At 42.6% G+C, this 15504-nt stretch overlaps 2 long non-coding RNA genes across 2 annotated transcripts in view; one reads left to right on the top strand and one right to left on the bottom strand.

Annotated features, from left to right (window-relative positions):
• Positions 1 to 13159, bottom strand: part of LOC138763252 (uncharacterized) — a 29501-nt gene extending 16342 nt beyond the window's left edge. Inside the window, exon 1 of the long non-coding RNA XR_011357446.1 lies at positions 13057 to 13159. This is a non-coding gene — a long non-coding RNA (uncharacterized lncRNA). The remainder of the gene's footprint in view (positions 1 to 13056) is intronic.
• Positions 13160 to 13257: 98 nt separating this feature from the next.
• Positions 13258 to 15504, top strand: part of LOC138762657 (uncharacterized) — a 79937-nt gene continuing 77690 nt past the window's right edge. The window contains exons 1-2 of the long non-coding RNA XR_011357025.1: positions 13258 to 13279; positions 13702 to 13800. This is a non-coding gene — a long non-coding RNA (uncharacterized lncRNA). The remainder of the gene's footprint in view (positions 13280 to 13701; positions 13801 to 15504) is intronic.

Genomic DNA, 15504 nt, shown 5'->3' with positions numbered 1-15504 from the left:
TCCCCCAGCAGCAGCTCCATCTCCATTTTAATGAATTTCCTGTCCTCGGGGCTATATCTCTTGCTCTTCGTGGCAATCAGTTTGCAGTCTGAGGTGAGGTTTTGGAACAGCAGTGGCAGAGGGACCAAGAGGGTGACCAGACCACAGGTTGGGAGCCCAACCCAGTGTTTGAGCTTGTGATTGGGCTTTTTCCGGGGAATGGGTGGGGGGGTCCCAGAACTGTTTATCACTGACAGTGAGGGGGTGGGGAGGAGCCCATCAAACTGCATCAGCACACCCTTAAGCTGGCACTGGAAACACAGCCCCAATATGATGGTTGGGCAGAGGTGGGGCATCACCAGCAGTCTGAAGTTCTTATATTTCATGCCCCTCAAAGTTTTAGGATTTGGAGGCTAGTGCAACTTAGCACTTGGCTAGGGACATGGTCAGGGAATAACATTCGGCCATGCCTGGAAGCTCTCAGTGCTTCTGTGTTGAACAGGAAGCCAGTGGTGTGGCCATTTACCTCAATGTCTATCATTGATCACCCCAGCTGGTGTGATCTACTCTGGTTCAGCACGATGGAAGCCAACGTCAGCTCACTGTCCAAATCACTGCTGTTAAGTCGTTGGGATGGATGCCACCAAGATTGTTGCCCCCATGGATTGCACGCAGTGGAGTCCGGAGGTGAAGCCAGATGTGACATCACACCATGTCATCGCGCCCCTGGTCTGAAAGTTCAATTCTCAGCAACCAGAATTGACGGCGGAAGTGAATCGGCCCAAGATGGCAACATGGGCCATGGCCTGCACGTGACAATGCTAGAGTGGGGCTTAGAACAACATACCCTGACATAGTGTCCTTTCCTTTGGCAGTTCGAGCAGGTTGTGCTACAGGCCGGACAGTTCTTTTACGTGTGTTTGCTTTGGCCACAGTAATTGCACGGCGATGGCAACAGAAGTCAGGGGCCTGGAATCCCAAGATGGTGTTGCCGTCTCCCAACCTGATAGCCGCGTGGCCTGCTGAGTAGACCCCCATGTTCTTTTGGGTGGTCTCCGTTGCTCATGCCACCTGCATCATTTCCTGTAAGGATCGATCACCTTTTTCCAGGAGTCATTCCCTTATGTGATGGGAGCAGAAGGCAGCGACTAGCCCGTTGCAGATGAACTCCTCCTGGTAGGTCACTGCAGTCAATTTCTGGAAACCGCAGACTCACCCTAGCTCTCACATGGCCCTCATGAAATCGTCGACCGACTCACCCAGGCCCTGGCATCGGGAGACCAGCTGGAAGTGCACGTACATCGTGTTCATCAGGACTCAGTATTGTTGTTGGAGTAGGGTCATTGCCTCTCCGTATCCAGTGCAGTCATGAATTATTTGGTACGTTTGGTGGCCCAATGCTGCAAAGGGCAGGTTGTACCAATCACTATTAGCTGTGATTTTGTGGCACATCAGGTAGACCTTCAAAGAGTGTAGCCACATATCAAACTTTATGGAGGCCTTTGGTTCCTTTAGATCAATCTCCAGGTTCTTCAGCCAGATTTCCTTGTCCATGGCACTTCCAAATTTTTGATCCATAAATTCTAGCGTGATCAATGACCACCCGCAGACATGAAGCAAGCAGCCAAAGGCTTCATTGATCAGAAGACCCAGATATGCCTTTACATGCTGCTGGCTCACGTCCAAGGCAGGTACGAGGGAGGAGACTAGGGCTCTCAGCCTTTATTCGGGGATCTTATGGGGAGGGGCTACAGGTACAGAAGGTGGGCCAGCCTGCTCAGCCCAGTGAGGACATGCCCACAGTACTGTGTTCCACCACAAAGTTCAAAGTTCAGATTTATTATTAGAGTACCTACATGACATCACATACAACCCTGAGATTATTATTTGCATTTCAGAGTTTTAACCATTCTGGATTCATTTGCACCTAGACCCACACTGTGTCTCATAGTGTGGAACAGTCGCTTCTAATAAGTCGACTGCAGCAACCTATAGAGAGTAGGTTTTTGAATTTTACAGATGATATATTTTTGGAAACTTTAATTTTATGTTCTTATTTGCCATTTCTCTGAGCTTTCACTTTTCTTTCTCTCTGGCCTCAATCAAATAAGTGACTCAAGTTATTTCCTGTTTCCCATGACCTGTAAACCAGTTTTACCTCTTGCTCGATAATTTTCTCATTTTTGTCCCATTTTTCTGAAACATTGATTCACTAACTGGGTGGCATAACGGTTAGTGTAATGCCTTTAGAGTTCCAGCAATCGGGACTGAGGTTTGAATCCCACGCTGTTTGTAAGGAGTTTGTATGTTCTCTCCATGTCTGCATGGTTTGTGCTGGGGGCTCGTGTTTCCTCCCACCATTTGAAACATACTTGGGGTGCAAATTGGGTGGGCTGAAATAGCCTGTTACTGTGCTGTATGTCTAAATTTAATTTTTTTTTTAATTAACATTTTTCAAAGCAACAGCAAATGTTTGGTCCTTTTCCAGAATCCGCAATTAGAAAAATAAATTATCTGAGCTATCTTGATGATAGTTCTGGAAAAAAAACAATTTATTTTATGGAGCTTGTAAGCTGCTGTTGGATTTTCTGACTGCAAACTTGATTAATATTTGAGAGGAATTGAGGCATGTTGTGTGGTTTTGTACCTTAAATACAAAACAAACATATTGAGAACAAAGCAAAACACCATGGATGCTGCAAATCTGAAATAAGCCAGAAAACATCAGTAATACTCCGTAGGTATCTTCAAAATTACAGAAGTAATATACCAGATGAAGAGTATTCTGACAAAAGGGCACTGACCAGAAAAGTTAAATTACACTCAGATTTCAGATATATTGTCAGAGTACAACCCTGGTATTCTTTTTATGCTGCAGGCAAGGCAGAATTACCGCTAATTGGTAGTGTGAAAAAAAAACGGACTTAACATACTTATGTAGACAAATAAATAAATGTAAACAAACTGACTGCAATTCAGAAAGAAAAGCAAAATCAATAAAATGCAAAAATAAAGAGTCCTTAAATAAGTCCCTGATTGAGTTTGTCATTGAAGAGTCTAATGTTGGAGGTGTAGCAGCTATTTCTGAAGCTGGTGATGCAGATTTTGTGGCACTGAAGTGCCAGTTAATGAAGAAATCGAAGGGTGTATAGCTAACCAGGAATCATGGCTTTTATTAGTAGAAACTCAGTAGTACAATAATGTATGTTAATGGATGCGAACACAGTTATAGCCAAAGGGAGTGTCTTTAGTGGTAGAGATAATACACGTCCAATGTCAGTGGAGCAGACTAAGCACAGCAAAAGACTGACAGCCTGGCAGAGATTCATCACAGTCTCCCTTCAGCAGAAGTTGGGTTAATATTAAAAGAACAACTTCTGGAGTAACAATCAAGCAAGCAATTCTATTGTAAGCATAACACAAAACAGTCAAATAAATGGCATTGAGAATTTACTGACATAGTCCAAACAAGGCTAGCAACTATTAGCGCAATCAGAATATAATGAGATGTTTACAAATAGTGGAGCCTCTCGGGTTGTTTTCGAACATCCTTATCAGAGCAGGTGGAGGCTTTGCAGGAGTGACGACCTTGGAAACTAGCGGTGTTGATACTGTTTGTTCCCTGATCTGTAGTGTGAGACGCAGGACTTCTGGACTCGTTCCAGAATCACCAGCGTGAGGCTGTGGGGCCTCAGCATGGCCATCTGAATGCTTACTAGGGGTCACAGGCTGGGGTGGTACGTCCAACCTCTCAGGATCACTCTGAGTGGGGGCATGTGGAAGGGGCGAACCAGGAGGGGCCAGATCTCTTAGGGATACAGTGTTCATGCTCCTGTCTGGGAATTTAACACGGGCATAATTTGAATTAGTGTGCAGTAGCTGAACTGGCTGGACTAGAGGGTCCATTTTACACATCCAAGCATGTGTCTTTAGCAGCACGGTTCCAGGTTCAGATAGACAGGCTGGCCAGTGCATCACAGTCCCTGATTTCCAAGGAAAAGTAAACATACATTCATGAGGTGTTTGATTTGTTGCTGAACATAATAGGGACCGATAGAATGTAGTGCCTCAGGCAGCATCTCCTGCCACTGAGCAACAGGGTAACCATGTGTCTTTAGTGCGAGGTTAAGAGTCTTCCATACTGTGGCATCAGCCCTTTTGACCTGCCCATTGCCCTGGGGGTTGTAGCTTGTGGTGCGGCTGGTGGCAATCCCCTTGTGTAACAGAGCCTGGTGCAGCTCTGCGCTCATGAATGCTGAGCCTCTGTCTGTATGAATGTAGCTGGGAAAACCAAAAGTACTGAAGATTCAGTCAAGTGTCCTAATGACAGATGTCATTGAGATGTCAGGGCAGGGTATCGCGAAGGGAAACCTTGAATATTCGTCGATTACAGTAAGGAAAAACACATTTTTGTTGTTAGAAGGTAACGGCCCTTTGAAATCTAAACTGATCCTTTTAAAAGGTCGGGTCACTTTGATGTGAGTGACCCCTGGAGCTTTAAAATACGCAGTTTGTATTCTGCGCAAACAGGGCAGCTTCTAGTCAGTTTTCTGACTTCTTCGAGGGAGTCAGCCTTTATATAGTGGAAGAATCTTGTGACCCCTGGGTGGCACAGTCTGCTGTGGATCTCCTTTAGTCCCTCAAGCTGAGCACTGGCAGCAGCTCGTGACAATGTGTTGAAGGGATCATTTAACTGCCAGGTCTGTACAGGATCTCATAATTGTAAGTTGAGAGTTCTATTCACCATCGTACCATCTTGATGTTTTTAATTTTATTTTTGTGTTTAGTATTAAACATGTAAGCTACAGATTTCTGATCAGTGACCAGGGTGAATTTTCTACCAGCTAGAAAGTGTCTCCAATAGCCATCCGCTTCAATGATAGCCTGGGCTTCTTTTTCAATGGCCAGATGTTTAAGTTCAGGTCCATGTAGCGTGCGGGAAAGATTTTGTGTCAAACAGGGGGCGTGCCTTCGTAGAATAGTCACGTACCCATTTTCAGTAGTAGGAAAAGAATCCCTTACACCTCTTAAGGGCTTTTGCGGAGCACTTCTTAAGGGGTGCCATTATTTCAGGATCAGGGCGGATTTCGCCCTCGCGAACAATGTAGCCCAGAATGGATAGTTCTGTTGCATTGAAAACACATTTCCCCTTGTTAAATGTAAGGTTGAGTTTTTTTGGCCGTTGCTAGAAATTCTTTTAGGTTGTTATCATGCTCGGTCTGGGTCTTACCACAGATCGTGACATTATCCAGATAGGGGTGTGATAGTACAGATCTATCACCAATGTATATAGTGTATATAGTTACAGTATCTAGACTGTGCTTACAGCGATTGGCTGAGAGCTAAGCCACGCCTACTGTCTGGGCCTTAAAGGGTTGTGTCCCTAGCCAGGTCGGATCATTCCGGACTGGTCGGCTACCTGTGAAGAGCTCCTGTCTTTTGCTAATAAAAGCCTTGGTTTGGATCAACAAGTCTTTGGTTCTTTCGACGAGCTCTACAAGGGGAACATACTCTGTAACTCATACGTGCTAATGATTTTATCCATCTCCCTCTGAAACACTGAAACACCGTTAGTGACTCCAAAAGGTACCCTCCTAAACTGGTGTAGCCCCCATCAGCTTCGAATGCCGTATAGGGTCATTCGCATTTTTTAATGGGGATTTGGTGGTAGGGTCGATAGTCAAGTACACTTTATATTGTGCAATCTAATTAACCATTTTGTTAATGCGAGGCAATGAGTAGGTGATCAAGTTAGTATAAAGGCTGTAGTCAATAGCTAATCATTTCTTAGTGTGATTTTTCACCACTACCACCTGGGCTCGCAACAGACTCTTGCGGGTTCAATCACCTCCTCTTAAAGTAGTCTCTGAGTCTCAGCCTTAATAAACTCACGGTCCTCTTTGCTGTAAGAACGGCTCTTAGAGGCAATCGGGCAACACTCGGGAGATAGATTACTGAACAGGGAGGGAGCTTTGATCTTTAGTGTGGACAGACCGCAGTAACCAGTGCGGGGGATGGTAAGTGTGGGTAGCGGCCCATTGAAATTTAACACTAAACTTTTCATCTGAGATTGTATATCCAACCCCAGTAACACGGGAGTGCAGAGATCAGGCATTACGAAAAGCCAAACCTCAGCAAGACAATGTCCCTGCAAGTTCAGAGTAACCTTGCACTTGTCCCGTATAGTCTTTTTAAAGTTTGCTACATGCCATCAATATCTGTCGGTTCGCTGGATATCTCCGCAAATTTAAGGCTTTAGCAACCTTTTCATGAATGTAGCTGTCAGTGCTGACGGAGTCTTTTAAGCAATCGACAGTCTCACCACTCACCTCCCCCTTCATAGTCGACCGTTCCAGTCCGTAACAACCCCCAAGCTTTACAGTCAATTGAGCTATCACGGGAACTCAACTTGCCGTCACTTGAAGTCGATTCAGTGGGCTTGTCTGAAGATTCCGCCGCCCCCCCCACTCCCCCCCACTCCCCCCCACCTTCGCAGTTGTCTTCCATTCCAGTGGCTCTAGGATGAATTTTCTTGGTGCTTTTCTCTTTCTTCTTATCAGTGGGAGTATTTTTCGCCCCACATGCTTTAGCGAAGTGGCCATGTTTCCCACAGTAACTGCAAGTAGTGAATCGAGGTGGACACTTTCGTCTGGGGTGCCAGCTCTTATTACAGAAGTAATATTTGCCAGGCATTCATCCCTTCCTCTCCTTCGGGGTTCCAGCACTCCTGGGTGTTTCCTTTTCAGTTTCCAGTATTTTGCAGGACCGCATAGCTCTTCGCAGGGTTTTGGCTAGCGTGACTGCTTGGCCATAGGTCAGAGGCTCTATTTCTAATAGCTTCTGATGGATGTAACTGGAGTTGATTCTGTTGACGAAAGCATCCAGCTTCAAAACATTGCGGTGTTGTTCCACATTGACTGCCCGACGTTGCATTCGTTTGCCAACGAGTCAAGAGTCAGTGCATAGGCAGCATCACTTTCCCCGGGTTTCTGGCGTCTAGTCAGCAACTGGCGCTGGGCAAGTACCACATTCTGTGGTGCCCCATAGTATGCGATCAGTTGTTCCCGAGCTATAGCCAGAGTCGCAGCTCCTCGAGTTACGGCAAAAGGGATCTCACCCAGTAAGGAATTTAGGTGGCCCCACTGTATCACCTCATCGACCATGTTGTTCCGAGCCATGTAGTAATCGAAACAAGTAATCCCGTGGTTGAAGATTTCTCTGGCCCTTGGGGCAGACTGGTCGATCATCACCCGCTCTGGCTTGAGTGCTGCATCCATTTCTACTAATAAAATTGAAGTGCCTGTTAATGAAGAAATTGAAGGCTGTGTAGTTAATCAGGAATCATGGCTTTTATTAGTAGAAACTCAGTAGTACAATAATGAATAATGTATGGGTGCATACACAGTTATAGCCAAGGGGAGTGTCTTTAGTGGTAGAGATAATACACGTCCAATGTCAGTGGGGTAGACTATGCACAGCAAAAGACTGACAGCATGACATAGATTCATCACAGGCACCTAGACCTCTTTCCTGATGGTAGCAGTGAGAACAGAGCATGTGCTGGCTGATATCAATCCTTGATGATTACTGCTGCTCTATGACGGCAGCATTCCCTGTGGATGTTCTCAATAGTGTGGAGGGTTTTGCCGGTGATGTCTTGGGTCATGTCCACTACATTTTCGAGGACTTTACACTCAGGGGTATTGGTGTCCTCATACCAGACTGTGATGTAGCTGATCTGCACACTTTCCAAGACCTGGAACTCATCTGTAGAAATGTATCAGAGTTTCTGATGTCTTATCAAACCAGCACAAACTCCAAAGGAAGTAGAGTTGCTGATGTGCTTTCTTCATGATTCCTTTAGTGTGTTGGGTCCAGGAATGATCCTCTGAGATAATGACTCCCAAGAACCTAAATGTGCTCCCCCTCTCCACCTCTGATCCCCCAGTGATCACTGTATTGAATTCCTCTAGCTTTCCTTTCCTGAAGTTAACATTCAACTCCTTAATGCAAAGTTGTTGTTGGTGCACAAGTTTTCAGTCTCCCTCCTGTATACTGACTCATTGCCCCCTTTCTATACAACCCACTACTATGGCATTGGCTAAAACTTGTAGATGGTGTTGCTGTTTTACACTGTCATAGGTGTAAAGTGAGTACTCCAGGGAGCTAGCAAGACAGCCCTGTTATGTTCTGGCATTGATGGAGATTGTGGAGGAGATGTTCATACCAATCCTCACTGATTGTGGTCTGGAGATGAGAAAATCCAATATCCAATTACATAGTGAGGTGATGAGTTCCTGGTCTTGGAGTTTGCTGATCAATTTTGATGGGATGGTGGTGTTAAAAGCCAAACTGTAGTTGATAAAGAAGAATCCTGATGTATGTATCTTTGATGTCCACGTGTTCCAGGGCTTTGTGTAGAGCCAGTGAGATGGCATCTGTCATAGACCTGTGGCAACAATAGGAAAATTGGAATGGATGCATGTTGCTGCTTTAACACCAGCCTTTCAAAACAGTTCATCACTGATGATGTAAGTGCTACTGGTCGATAGTCATTTAAGCAGGTTACCACACTCTTCTTGGATAATGTTACGCTTGATGCCTATTTGAAACAGGTAGGTACCATACCATGCTGGAGTGAGATACAGTGGCAAGTTGGTCAGCACAAATTTTTAATACCTGGCCGGGTACTCCATCTGGACCAGATACTTTCCTTGGATTCACTCTCCTGAAGGCAGCCTGCATGGAGGGGAGAGGATCATCACGGGACATAAGAGTGTGCAGTGGTGGTTCTTCCTTGTTCTTATGGTCAAATCAGCCGCAGATGGCATTGAGTTCATTCCTCTCTCTGCAGATGCTGACTGGGAAACCCTTTCAAAAGATACAGGGTACTGATTTTCCAAAAGGTCCATATTCATGTTTGCATAAATTACCATTCATTCAAATAGAAGTGTGAGTTCCTGTCCAATAGGTCAGCATTATATTTTCTGTAGAGGATTGTTGCTCCCTCCTGAACCCTTCTTTACATTTCTTATCTCTCTGCATATTTGCTCTTACCCTTTAATTTCTTTTCCTTAATGCTGGAATACATATGTTCATCCTGCATACTAAAGCTAGACATCTGAATTTAACCAATTTATTAGAAAGATTTATTTAATGGTCATTTCTGTTTGCTCTTGACAATTTGGTGGTGAGCTGCTTCCTTGAACCATTTCAGTGCTCTGAAGACACTTCCACAGGTGATTAGAAGTGAATACATTTCCAAGTCAATGCCACATGTGATGTAGTGGGAAATGTGGTGATGGTGATGGACCCATAGAGCTGTTGCTTTCGTCCTCCTAGGTGTAAGAGATTATGTGCTTAAGAGATGTTATTAAAGAGCCTTTGCTGAGATCTTTTAGTGGATGGCGCACAGAGAGCCAAAGTGTGGAAGTGGTGGAGAGAGCAAATGCTTAGGATGGTAGATCAGATGTTGACAAAATTCTTGCATTATTAGAACTGCACTCATCCCAGTAGAGAGTCCTCAGGAACACCTATGGCAAGCAGTTCCATATTTCATATTTCCTTACTCCACTGAACTACTCAGAGTCCAAAGATGTTAGGATTCGGAAATTGAATCAAATACTGATGGTTTCATGCAGCCACAGTTCCCATTTAGGGTGGAAGTTCAGGTTGCACCAGAGCCCAGCATTTGAGAGGAAATTAATTAAAGAAGCAGTGGGGACTTGCAGATTGTTCCAAGGGATGGGGGGGGAACAGACCTATAGGTTGTTGTGGGAGGATATTGTTGTTGTGGTGTGGTGCAAGGGGAACTGTTGTGGATACAATGATTGCAGGCTAGCTAATCACCTGGGGAGCAGGAAAAACATTGTATTACAGGTTAGGAGAGGCAGGGGTGGTAGGATGGTGAAGCAGGACCAGTACGTTGTCACCTGGTTGGGAGGCACTGCAAAAATTAAAGTGCCTAGGTCATGGGGTGAGAGAGACTTCTCAAACATTGAGGAATATTTAAACAGGTAAAGGCTAAAAAATGGAAGTAAATACTTTTCTCAGATGACTTGTCTCCCAGTTTGATGCTTTGATTTGAAATTATGTCCACAGACAGCAGAAAATGGGTATCCCAAAACTGCACTCCCCTCCAGAACTCCAAAATGAGTGTTGCAGGGGAGAAAGCATCAAACCTTGATAGGTTAACCACCTGGGAAATGAAAAGAGTGACTCACAACAGGCATTTCCAGAGTTTTGCAAAATAACCCAACAATTTTCATTCCAAAAAAAAGTCAAACTGCAATTGCATAGCACAATTTAATTTCTAGGCACATATGCACTTTTTACTGAGACATCATTCTCTTCAGTACTGCCTCTTTTATAGTCCTAAGATTCTTTACAACGCAAATTCAACTCCTTTTCCTTACCCAATTACTGTTGTGCAAACAAGTATGCTTCCCCCAAGGGTGATGCAAATAACTAACTAGCAAGAGGAATCAACCCAATTGGGCAAATGGATTTATTGAAAACAAATAGCAGTTAGACAAATTGAATATATTATTTACTTGACTGGGTGGAAATGGTTGTGTAGTTTGTGACTTGGCTACTGACATATTTCATGATATTACTGAAGTTGCCACATAACCAGCAATTCAAATGGAAAGCAGGAGGTGTGCTCAGTGAAAATTGGTAGCTGTGGGTTTAGATGTTTGAGCCATTGCACTGATCTAGAAGTTAAATAGGAATGCAGAAATGTATGTAAACAACCTCACAATGTTTGCAGTAAATGGGAGGAAGATTAACAGATGCACAAAGGCTGATTTTAGATGGGGGAAAGAATTTCAAATCACTCACTGATTTAGACACTCCCTTCAACCACCGAGTGATAGACAACGAGAAGTAAAGACTTTGACTTAATGCCCTTAGCAGCTGAGGAATCTGACTGAAAATACATCTACATGTTTTAGTCTCATTGCCAGGTGACATTAGCTGTAAATGGCATCATCTTCCATTTCATATCAAACTGACCAAGGAATGTTTTCTGGCCTATGTTCTTCGACCATCAGTAACTTCTATGGAGAATGTCAAACTGCTCTTCCCATGATCATTCTGACAAACCCAAGGAATGTAAGCAGCAACATGAAAACCAGCATATGTTGAAATATGTAAAAAAGAACCACCCTCCCCTCCCCACCCATCCCGAGCTCATATTCAGCTTTCATGCCTCAGCTGTTTCTATTTTATTGACTATAAGCCTATTTACTTTTACTTGCTATAACACATTATCATACAGAGACAACAGGGCTGAAAACAGCTGGAAACACAGTGTGAAACCCGCCACAAGACACCAGTTTAACAGACCCTCTAAACATGTCCACATTCAGAGAAGACACCGCAATTAAATCCCACATCATTAATTAGTGGCGAGAGTCTATTTCTTGAAAACTACAATTATAAAATTGGTTAATCTTGGAGGCATTGAGCTATGTATAATTTTGTAGAGTGCTTGGCTGTGTGATAGACGGCAAAATAACTAGTCCCTAACAAACTTAGAGCTCAAATGGTATCTGTGTTGTGGAGCAAAGTAATCTAATCCCATTTAGAATCTTAATTACATTCTCATCCTTTAACAGTATATGGTTATTGACCACCAGGTAGCTGTAAATGTTAGCAGCTTTGGAGAATTTGCAAGTGCATGGCATGTAACCTGCTTGGAAAATTTAATAATTACAGAGATAATTAATGATTTACTGATGCACAGTCATTTTTTTTTAACCATGTGCAGGATGCTGGTTCATGTAATTACATCTATTTAAGTTTCAATGGCAATTGGTGAAGTATAGAATAAAGAATAATTGTCCAGGATTCTGAATCCTAATCCTGTGATTTAACCACTAATTAAAATGAAATACTAAAATGAAAAGTCAGTAACATTATCACTCTTACTTTTTTATTCCATTATGAGATAAATATCGAAGAAGATGGCAGTGAGGTCCATCTCATTCATTAATTCAAAGCCAGATAATAAGATAATAATCTGCTCATCAGGCCAACTGCAGATTGAATATGTTAATTCAAATGGAGTTTATTTCATGTGTTGGTTTCTCCAGGGATTTTATTTGCATCATGGATGTAATAAGCTAAACTTTCTCCATCAGCACCATAAATCTTTATGATGTTATGATCTTTATATTATTTTCATCTGCCCAATCTTGCTTTAAAGTAAAAGAACTTTAGCTTCTACTACCTCCAAGGCCTATAAGATGGGCCGGACAATTTTGGAAAGTTAGTAAATTTATTAAAAATTCTATTTGCTATGTCATTTTATTGAGTACATATTATGGGAGTGTTCTTTGCTTGCTTTATTTCAGACAGATCTTGGAAATGGCTTTGCAAATACTGTAGCTCTGAATGACCGTGGCGATTGAAAGTGTCTACTTTATTAAAAGTAAGAGTTTGTCTCTTTGAAACGAATTTCAGCTGCTCTTACGATTTAATGGAATTTGACTCATCCTGACAACAATAAGTGGTTGTCTAGTTCAAGAATGTAATAATATCCCTGATCATTAGAACACAAGGATATAGGAGCAGGAGTAGAACACTGGACCCCACAAGCTTGACCTGACATTTAATTAGATCACCTCATCTCCTCTTCTGTGACAGTTCCCAGATTTTCCAGAATATATGTCCATCCACAATCCACACATTAAGTTCTTCCAAAGATCTAACCTACTGTGAGAAGAAATTTCTACCTTTCTTCATTTTAAGTGTCTGGTCCCTTATCTTGGATCAGCCCCTTTGTATGAGAACGCTGATGATGTTCACATTGCACAGACTCCAGAAAGACTGCAGAAGGCCTAAGGCAGCTTGACCAAACTATCTTTGATGATAGAGTTGAAGGATAGGATTAAATTAAATGCATTCAGATTGTAACATGCCACATTGTGATTGAGGTGGAAGGTTGCAAACTTCATTTTACTTGCACAGACACATCTGAAGATAGTGGCATTCAGATCAAGTGAAATACACAAACACCAGGGTACAACCTCCTGAAGTCTATTATTAATGCAGAGACAATTCTAGACCAACCTGGTTTCAGACGGATGCTCGACAGCTGTGACAGGGCTTGCACACGATCACATCCTATAAAGCGAAACAAGGTAGTCTCATTAACTGTGATTCATCTCTTCTGTGTTCAGTGCCTTTATGCTTACATCAAAGGGAATAACCATTATGCACCTTTGTGACCTCACAGCTCATGGTGACTGTGCTCCCAGTTTCTGAGGCAGACATGAACAGAACCTTCAAAAGGGTGAGTGGGGAAAAAATTGTTGAGAACCACCCAATTGTCACTGAAATATTTTGCTTGAAAAAAATTGTGATTGGCTCATTTTCTTTTGAGTTATGAAAATGTGCACATAACGAGTCAAAAAGGTGTGATTAAAACTGGTTTTTAAACTTTTTCTTTCCACTCACACGTGACCTTAAGCATCCCTTACTAATCACAGAGCAGCCATGGCATAGGGATGGGAAAAAAAAAGTTTGAAAGCCACTGGTCTAAACTGACCTTAGAGTTTAAAGTTGAGATTGTTGTGTGGTGAAGCAACAGTTGAATATGAATGCAATATGTAAACAAAATGAAAACTTTAAGTATAACAATAAAGCTTACAGATGAGATGAAAGAGTACATGGAAATGATAAAACTATGGGTAACATTATCCTGTTTTTGTTAAGATATGTAACAGATACAGTAAAAGTCATTGTTTTGCAAAAGCTGCAGCGGAAAAGAATCACATGCATCTGAACAGACAGCCAGAACAATTGAAGGATCAGGTACAACAGATTTTGTTGATAGAGGTTGGTGCCTTTGGATAAGATAATGATGTGCATATTACACAAAGTCAGGTAATTAACTCAGGTTTTAAATGAAAAAACCAAAAACCAAAACCAGCAAAAAAAAACCAGAGTTGTAAAGCTTGTAAAGGAAGAACATTTTAATTCTATAATTGTAGCTTAAGGTGGATGTTAGCAGAGCTATTGCACAATTGAAATTAATATGTGTAAATCAATGCATACTTGTTAGTAGAAGGACCACAAGATTTCTGCTTGGTAATTAAGCCCTTTTGGGCATGGATATTATGAGATTTTAGCTCCTAGAACGCTTCCACCAGCGTTGTCTCCACTCCATCCTCAATATTCATTGGAGCGACTTCATCTCCAAATTCGAAGTATTCGAGATGGCAGAGGCCGACAGCATCGAATCCACACTGCTGAAGATCAAACTGCGCTGGGTAGGTCACGTCTCCAGAATGGAGGACCATCGCCTTCCCAAGATCGTGTTATATGGCGAGTTCTCCACTGGCCACCGTGACAGAGGTGCACCAAAGAAGAGGTACAAGGACTGCCTAAAGAAATCTCTTGGTGCCTGCCACATTGACCACCGCCAGTGGGCTGATATCGCCTCAAACCGTGCATCTTGGCGCCTCACAGTTCGGCGGGCAGCAACCTCCTTTGAAGAAGACCACAGAGCCCACCTCACTGACAAAAGACAAAGGAGGAAAAACCCAACACCCAACCCCAACCAACCAATTTTCCCTTGCAATCGCTGCAACCGTGTCTGCATCGGACTTGTCAGCTACAAACGAGCCTGCAGCTGACGTGGACATTACCCCTCCATAAATCTTCATCCACGAAGCCAAGCCAAAAGATTATGAGATTTTGTGGTATTGATGCTGTTCATCCAACACAGTCCAGCTGGGTACTAGTAAATACAATAAAAGACAATGTCATTTGCCAAGGAATGTTTAATATCCTTGGGTATTTAATTTCTAGATTTAGACTAGAGATGAAGGGATTGCCCATAAGGCGAGATTGGGATGTCTGGACTGTACTCATTGGAATTTAGAAGAATGAGAGGGGATCTTATAGAAACATATAAAATTATGAAAGGCTTGAATAAATTAGAGGTAGGTAAGTTGTTTCCAGTGGTAGGGGGGGGAACAAAACTAGGTGACAGTTTCAAGATCCAGAGTAGTAGTTTTAGGAAACGAGATATGGAGGAATTGCTTTTCCCAGATGGTGGTGAATCTGTGGAATTTGCTGGCCTTTGAAGCAGTGGAGACTCTCAGTAAATATATTTAAGACAAGGTAAATAGATTTTACAAATTAAGGGAATTAACAGATGTGGATAAGGACAGATTGGTGATGATGAGCCTATCATCAGATCAGCCATAATCTCACTGAATGGTGGAACAGGCTTGATGGGCCAGATGGCCTACTCCTGCTTCTATTTCTCATGTTCTTATGTTCTAGACAGGTTATAGGAAAGTATCCTATCAGGTTGGACAAAACAGTAGATTAAATGTGACAAATCTTGTCCAGTGCCAGTGGCTTCAAGGAAAAACTGAAACTTACCATAAATGGTCTGGTTAGGCAGGATGTTCTTGCCCCAATGTATCAATATGGATTTTTTTTTTCTTTTTTTAAAATATCTAATAAAAAAACCAAATATATGAGAAAACAGATATTTTCTGCTTT

The sequence above is a fragment of the Narcine bancroftii genome, chromosome 5, assembly GCF_036971445.1.
Source record: "Narcine bancroftii isolate sNarBan1 chromosome 5, sNarBan1.hap1, whole genome shotgun sequence".
Lineage (NCBI taxonomy): Eukaryota > Metazoa > Chordata > Chondrichthyes > Torpediniformes > Narcinidae > Narcine > Narcine bancroftii.
This window is presented reverse-complemented; position numbering and strand designations above follow the sequence as displayed.